General features: G+C 39.3%; 2 long non-coding RNA genes across 2 annotated transcripts in view; both read right to left on the bottom strand.

The window, feature by feature from the left end:
* Positions 1-1165, bottom strand: part of LOC102192648 (uncharacterized) — a 2540-nt gene extending 1375 nt beyond the window's left edge. The window contains exon 1 of the long non-coding RNA XR_312108.2: positions 968-1165. This is a non-coding gene — a long non-coding RNA (uncharacterized LOC102192648). The remainder of the gene's footprint in view (positions 1-967) is intronic.
* Positions 1166-5477: 4312 nt separating this feature from the next.
* Positions 5478-7908, bottom strand: LOC102192458 (uncharacterized). The gene is made up of 3 exons (XR_312107.2): positions 6646-7908; positions 6408-6563; positions 5478-6001 (listed from the first exon to the last, which is right to left on the bottom strand). It is a non-coding gene; the product is annotated as an uncharacterized LOC102192458 (long non-coding RNA).
* Between the last annotated feature and the right edge of the window lie 492 nt (positions 7909-8400).

Raw genomic sequence — 8400 nt, 5'->3', positions numbered from 1 at the left:
AAAAAAAGGGAAAAAAAAGGAAACCTGGAGCAAGAACAGGTGAATGGACATGAATGAGCCTTCCTAATGACACAATATTCTAAAGTCATGCTGGCTTATAAAAAGGAAAAAGGTAAATTTTGTCCATGTACATGAACAAAAGGGATACTTTTTCTGCTTATTTCTTGTTACAGGACAGGCAAAATAAAAAAAGAAAAATGAAAGAAAAGAAATTCTTTGATGATTGTTATTCCTGGGTTTGTTTATCTTGTCTTTAGCTTGTCCTGATCCCACGTTTCACATCTAGTCACCCTTGTCTCTGTGTTCCCTCTGTTACCGAGTCTGTTATGTTGTTGTGTGAAGCTCTGAGTGTCTGTGCGTATGTGTCGTATTTCCTGTTTTACTTTGACAGTGTTGTGTGCTATGTCAGTGTGTCTACTTTTGCTTCCCTTTGTCTCTCCAAAAGTTGAATCTGTTCATCTGGACGTAGCGTTTTGTGGGAGAAATGTTTCGTCACTCATCCAAGTGACTTCTTCAGTCTCAGCTGACTGCAGGTTTCAATCTTATAAACAGTACATTTGCATAATGACTGAAACCAGCCCACTGAAGGAACAATGGGCTGGGAGGTCAGTTCCTTAATCATAATTATGCAAATTCTCATGACCACTGACACTATGTTACTCTGTTTGTGTCGGGGGCAGTGTTGGGTAAGTTACTTTAAAAAAGTAATTAATTACTCATTACTAATTACTTAGTCAATATTGTATTTAAAATATTTATCTAATTACTGTGTCAGAAAAGTAACTTAATTACTAAATAAGTAATTTAACTAAATACTTCTTAAAATCCCTATAAACCTCGAGTCGGCAAACAATAGAAATTAAACTCTTTAAATAATAAATAAATTTTTTTTAAAGACGTAGACTCTACAGTACGCAGCAGTAGCATCTCTTCCACAATGTAGCCTGCAATAATTTTTTAAGCTCACCTTCAGACGCTTTCTGTGCTGCTGAAGTAAAATCAGGTTTTGCCTGCTTAGCAGGAGTAGCCACAGCGTTATCCATGGATGATGAACAAGAATCACTCAGAAGTGTTCGTCTATGCTCTCGTGTCAGTAGATTACTTGTGCTATTAACAGCAGCCGATAGTTTTTTCTCCCCAGGACATTGAAAGAAACTCCGTCCCGGGTCTGGTCCGTGGATCGGGTTTCTCCGAGGCGTGGTTTTGTCTTTACTCTATAAGATTCAAAATTATTCTTAAGTAACACTCAGCAATATTCTCAAGTAGCACTCAGATATGCCGTCAGCGGGTTAGTTACGACGTCAGGAGCAGTTAGGAGAACAAAATGATACAGAGACTGTTCAGGTTGCTTTCCCAAAATCAACTCAAAGGTTTATTCTTTTGTGCAGGGTTTTTGTAGGCAGAAGGGTGCGTGCGTCAACAAGTTTCAAGTTACAACCATATAAGGAAGTTCCCCCTAGCTCTGAAAGGGGCATTCTATTATCTGAATATAACTTTGACAAGTCCGTTAAACACTAGACAGTTAGAATCCTTTAGTGATATAAGTTTGCACATGGTAGATACTGCATGTAGTTATTTGCATTAGGAAATGTTTAACCATGTATACCTAGAGGCATATAATCAATTGTGTGTGATCTTTAGCAGGCTGCAAGCTTGGTGTGCACTCCAGGAATGCACCTTGTCCTATTGTTCCACGGCAGGATCAACGCAGCTATGCCTGTTCCAGTTTAAGTGCCTTCTTTACATATAGATGAACTGTTGGATTTTCCAGACCAGCAGGCCAAGGGAAGTCGCCCATGGGGTCACACTCTGAACACACCCACACATACACACGCTCAATGGAGCACAAAATAAAGACCAGGGGCAGTGCTCAGTGCGAGTCTGAGAGACTGCCCTTGCTAGCAAGTTCTGTGTTTCTCTTCTCTGAGTCTTTACTGAAGAAGTGTTTTATAATATTTTCCCTAACATTGTCTAATATCATCAAAAAAGGTACCCAGTACATGCTCCCATAATACTAAAATATCTAACAGACATAGCTTACATATTACTGTAATATTCTTGTCTGCTTGTTTCAGAAAAGTGAAGAGACGGGTATATGTCCATTTCAAAAAACAGCCACTTGCTTCAGCCGAGTCCGACATCTTCCGCTTTAGAATACGACTATGCAGCAAACTGGCGCAAAATGACGTGCACCTGCACTGCAACGATGTTAAAGCGGCAGAGTTTACTTCTACGTTTAGAAGATAAATTGTTGAAATTAAATAATGATATTCAGCAAGTTTAATTATTTTACAATGTAACGCAAGTACATTGTAAGTAACTGTAATTAAAATACCTAAAAATGAACAGTAATTAGTTACTCTACTTTTTCAGTGGAAAAGTAATTTAATTACAGTAGCGCGTTACTTAGTAACACATTGCACCCAACACTGGTCGGGGGACTCTATCCTTGGGGTGGACCAATTTTTGGCGCAGTGTGTTTTGGGGTTTAAAAGCCACAGAGACCCGGTGTTTAGAAAAAATGCGTCTCAACTGTTCTGATACTCCTGACACATATGGGATCACTGCAGGTTTTCGCTTGGGCAGCGGTTGTCCTTCTCTCCTGGATCGGCTGGAGCTTTCTTTAGGTGTCTTTCCAGCTTTGACAAAAGTCCAGGTGGGATAACCACATTTACTTAGGGCCTTCTTGATGTGCTGTTCTTCTGCCTCCCTGGCCGCTGTGTCATTGGGGATGATGTTTGCTCTGTGTTGTAGCGTTGAGCATGCAGCGTACTCAACCTCTGGGCGACCACTATGGTTGCAATGCAAGTCCACAAATCACCTGGGATGAGGCAACCGATCCTGGTGGTGCAGGTTTGCAGTTAATCACAATCTAATTTATAAACACAGACAGATTGCCATCATATCGTAATCACCTGGGATCAGTTTGCATGAAGAGCACAGCCCTATTGCTGCATCAAATAGTGACACAAAACTGTGAGTTACCGTGAGGTTTGTGACAGGTAGTTTACTAAAAATATATAGTTGATATATAGTTACAATGACTATATCTCCGCTGTAGACTGCTCCACTATCTTCCTCTCCCTCAGGAACAGAAATCAGCTGAGGAGGAGTTCACAGGACAACAAAAAGCCTGTTTGATTTGTTTTCTTTCGACTCAACCTTTATGGATACAACTGGGGGGAAAAAAACAATAATTTAACAGCAAGTATAAGACAAATAATGCCATAATTGTAACTCTAATGTAATGACTGAATTGGGTTGGTAACATGTTACATTAAATGTTACAAAACAGATGTTTTCAGCAGCACTGAATTATTATTATTAATAGTAATTAATAATAATAATTCAGTGTCCAACGTGTATGGCTAATTGGACCATGTACATTGATTTTGGCTTTTTTACATTTTCGAATATTAATGCAATTAATACAACATTTCTTATTTTACTTAGACAGATGTCTGCCTAAAGTGGATCCTAAAGTGGGAGCTCACAAAGAGCTAGAGTGTCCTCCTAATTGGCTGGATATGCCTGACATACACGAACACGAACAGTGCACAGGGCAGCCTGGTGCTGATCCCTGCTTCAAGCCCTCAGTGGGAGTTATTCGTAGCCTTCGGCATGATTGTTGGGCTGGAGGATCACCCCTTTCCTGTCCGGCAACCACCTGCAGCAACGCCTGTGGACCTACGGAGCATGGAGTTCACTAATCTTTTTGGTAGATATTATACCCAGCAAGAAGGCAATTTCAGGGACAGACATTTCAGGTCAGTGTCCTCAAGCTGTTTGAAAGATGGCACTGAGGACAAGGTCCAGGTACCCCTCAGGAACCATCTTTCATGCCCGTCTCCTAGAGGCATAGAGAGGGATGTCATACGTTTATGAGACATTCGGGCTGCCATACTCACACAGGGCAAAGACAGCCATAACATAGAAACCAGAAGACAACACACAAACACACTCACTGGGTTTCCCATGTCTCAACGGGTAAGACACGAAGCATCGCCACACCACTGCTCTTATTGTTTATCTTATGGTGTTAATGAAATGCTTTATGTTACATGTTATGAACTGGGAAGCCTGAGACTGAAACTTGCGAGAACAAGCTGGGTTCCTCTAGCAGGCCTCTAGCAGGCCAGAGAAGCTTTTGCTTGCTGAGCTGTAAACCCGCAAAACCATGGGCAATACGCCAGGGGATACGACCGGCTGTAGGACCCTAGGCGTGCAACAGTGCTACTGTGCAACCCTCAAGACCGTGAGACAAGGTGCCAGCAACTAGTCTCACTGTAGCTTATAAGCTTTTAATAATCTAATTTTTTTTTTTATAACAGAGACAGGCTCCCAACCAAGAAGGTAAACAGACACACCCTGCCTCCTAAACCACACAGTGTGCCACACAAAGTACATGCATGCAACCAAGTGGAGATCAAACAATCACCAATTTGATCTCTCTCTAGAGAGCTAGTCTCGATATGATAACGAACACATTTTCTTTCACTCTACACTGAGCTCACCATCTTGGTAACAGCTCAGCCTCTTTGCTCTTCCTGGTGTGTAAACAGAATCCAGCTTCATAATAAAATGTGCCAGCGTCATCATTACTGCTGCCAACAGTTTTTATGTTTAAAACTGAGGCTGCATCTGCTTAATGTTGTCAGACTGTTTATTCATACGCTGCTCCTAAATACATTGGTATTGCAGGTCTGTGTTTCATAGCAAATGTGGGTGAAACACTTGCATTTACATAGTTCAACACATCGGTGCACCACAGAGCCGCACATCACACAATGCATTGAAGAAAATACATTTTGTCAAGAATTTTTTTAAATGAAGTTATCATGAGTTGAAGTTTCATGATGTTACGACTTGATGAGTCGTTGCAGCCATAGTTGAAAGTTATGTCCAATTTTTTGGGTGGTCTTTGGCATTCTTCAGTAAATTCTGTGCAGTTTACCCAGAGCAAATCATATAAGATGCACGTTAGAGAACGTAACACCACAAATGTGTGAAGAAAAAGTATAAGATTAAGTATCAATTTATTTCTAATGTTCTGTTTTCAGCACTCCATTCAGCATCTGCTGAAACTGTCACTAGATCAACTAATCCCGCCTATTATTTATTTATTGCCTGTAAGGACTGCAGTTCCATCATAAACATAAAGCTTAATTTGTTCCCCAATCTGCATATTTACATTTTGCGAACTGAAATCAGCTGTTTTGCTTTGTAATAACAGCTTACATAAAATGTGCAGGAGATGACATTGCTGCTTGTATGCAAATTCAATTCAATTCATCTCAATTTCAAGTAATAGCCCAAGAAAAAAAATGGTGAACAAAATACAGAAATTCTCAAAGATTATGTAAAAAACGGGCTTTAATACAAACTTCACTGGAAATGTTATTTATAATTTTACTGTTTTTCTTATTATTTGATAATCATTAGTCATTGAATCATCAGTCAATCATCATTGTGTGAACTACTTTATTACCTTTGATCATTGATTATTGTTCGTGTGGTTTTTTTCCTTTGCACTAAACCAGAACTTTTCTTCATGTGCAAAGTTGTGTGAAGTTAGTACCAACTACTTTTAAGTAGTTATCAACTACAGGCTAACTTTCTATAAACTCCTCAGCTAAATACAAAGGTGGACTATCCAATGGACTATGATCAGGTTGCTACAAATCAATTATGCCTGTTGATCCACTATGAAATCCATTATTTCAGCAGTTGCTTGTTTCCCTGACTAATAAAAATCACAATGGCATGATTAATGGAAGAAAGTTTGTGTTACCAGTTGGTCTGAACAAACTACAACTATCATAGCAATAAGCCTGTAATAACATTAGTACTGATGGTTTCCAACAGTAGAATACAGAGGAGGTGAGGCGTCTTTGGTGTGGTTGGCTGTGCTGAAATGTACATGAGGCGTGGAGTACAAAACGTCTGCATGGCCACAGGGGGCGCTGTTGGTGGCAGCAATCTTACTCAAGTTCTCTTCACTCTGGAAGATACAAATCAGTCTTTAGAAACTATTTTCTAAACAAATTAAATTGTACAAATACACAAAGATTCAAATTTATATAGCACAAATTCACATTTCTTTTTTTCACAGTTTACATCATTTAACAAAAGGGGGTTACACCCAGCTGTGCCTTGTTAGTAAAAAAGAAAAAGGGAAAAAAAAGAAAGAAGAAAAGAAAAAGAAAATAGGTAGAAATCACAGAAATAGATACTATAATGATGCAAAAACAAATTGCAGCAACACAAAGTGCTTCTTATGAAATCATCCTGAATCCTTGACTGTAAGAGGACCATGATCTTTATATTGATGGATGATTCCACAGTTCCCACTACCTGATAAAATCCAAAAATACTCTGGCATGAAACCTGAAAAATCAAGTACTTACTTTGTTCTGAGGACAGGTGACAAGGCTGTAGTCATCTGTGCTTTCAACTCTGTTTCCTTTGGGGCATTTGGCAGTGGTGTAAATTGAAAATACTCCTTCAGGAGGTAAATTGCTCAATCTGTCCTCCTCTCTGATCTCTTCATACAACTGACTGGCCTGGAGGACAAAAAAAAAACGTTAATTGAAATCAAATGAAGCTAAAATCAAGTTCAGGTGTCTTGTAATTCCTAAAACTCACCGTTGTAATGTCAGGGGGCTCTGTTTCCACAGGAGGCCCTGAAGAACATGCAAACAGTAAACATCTGCTGCTCCAACGCTGTTTAAAAAAACCTAAGGGAACACTTTAAAAACACATCAGATGTCAATTAATCTCATTTGGCAAATGTCAGTCAGGCTCCACGGTGCCAGGTAATGAACAGAGGGCCCACTAAAGTACATTGGCAACTCAGGCCACCCTCATGAAGTCTTTTTCTGAATATTTAGTCAGAGACCTTCACACTAGTACACCTTTTCGAGGTCATTTTGCACAAAGTAGCAAATACCAGCCCTGCTGATGTTGCTGAGTTGGACTATCTATGCAACCTGTGTAAGGTCCAGGTATCACCTCATTCTACCAGTAGTGACATTAGTCAAAAATACAGAAGACAAAAGATGGGGAAGGTAAAATTGTCAGTGGTCTCCAGTTGTAAAACGATTCCTGTTTGGGGGGGTTGCCTCATTGTTGTCATCAATTCATTAACACCAAAGGAGCTCAAAGATTATTATCCTGATTAAAATTTTTCACTCATTATTCTAATAAGAAACTGCAAAGATTACTGACTTCACAACTGTCAGGAGTTCAATAACTTGCTGTGACTAGTCACGGTTCTGAATCCTCAATGAACATCTGGTCGTGTGGTTAAAAATAGAGAGGCATAGATGGGTGTTAGAGTTGCATTCACTGCCACAGCAAAATCACAAGCCATGAAGCTGCCACATCTGGCTGCACCTCAGATGTTGTGTTTATGACTTTAACTTTAAACACTCATCAAATATCCAGTTTTTCGATCCCCTTTTACTGTAATAATGAAGTGATGATAAAACTTTGTGGTTTCTTTGGTCATTCAAAGCTATATATATATTTTTACTTTGACTCAATCTTAGATCTCTAAATGTTTGTTCAACAACATAGTGTATAACAGTATCATCATTAGGAGTCTAAGAATATAAGGTGTTAAACAGAAACTTTATGGTAAATATGGCAGAGCGATGATACTGTTATGCAACTTGCGACCCTTTTTTTAAAGTGAGAAAGTTGCCATAAGTCGCCCTCATAAGCCTCAAGCTTCGATTAGGGAGCTGGGGAGGAATCAGGGTTCATGATGCAGAAGCACTTTTAAGAATTACCAGCTACATATATTAATACATTTTTGCAAGGCAGCTTGTTTAAGGTTGGCGATAGACATCAATACCGTGTTTTCTGAAGTGATGAAGACACTGTCTTATGTGCATGTTTACTTTAGGCTCACCTTTAGGTTTACTGGCCCTCCTCTTCTTGCAGAAAATCAGCAAAGCCACTGGTAAGACAGTGATCAGAATAAGAGCCACCACAGGCAGCGTACCTGCAGTAACTTACCACAAGATATTTGTTTTAGTCAAACAGTGTAAATATATGGCCTAAAGGCTTTACTCACTTTTCAGAAAAAACTGCATACACCCAGTGTCATATGGACTGGCATACTTACCACAAATATTGAAACATTCACCAGACAAACTGCTTATCAAGCATGACTGAAACTTTTACAGCTGCTCAGAGCAGTTTAGTGTAATATTTGCCTGATTTTACATGTTTTATTTACACTTATTGAACTTTTTACTTAAAAGAACAGATATGTGTATACTATTCCAACCATTTACTCGTTTAAAGGACATGCAGGTGGCTCAGTTATAAACACACTTGAAATTTAACAGGCCTCCTAGTGTGTAGACATCCTAGTCTACACACATGCATATA

Source organism: Pundamilia nyererei, unplaced genomic scaffold (genome assembly GCF_000239375.1).
Source record: "Pundamilia nyererei isolate P.nyererei 1_Seehausen unplaced genomic scaffold, PunNye1.0 scaffold00210, whole genome shotgun sequence".
NCBI lineage: Eukaryota > Metazoa > Chordata > Actinopteri > Cichliformes > Cichlidae > Pundamilia > Pundamilia nyererei.
The sequence above is the reverse complement of the archived record's forward strand: the minus strand, read 5'-3'. Positions and strand labels throughout refer to the sequence as shown.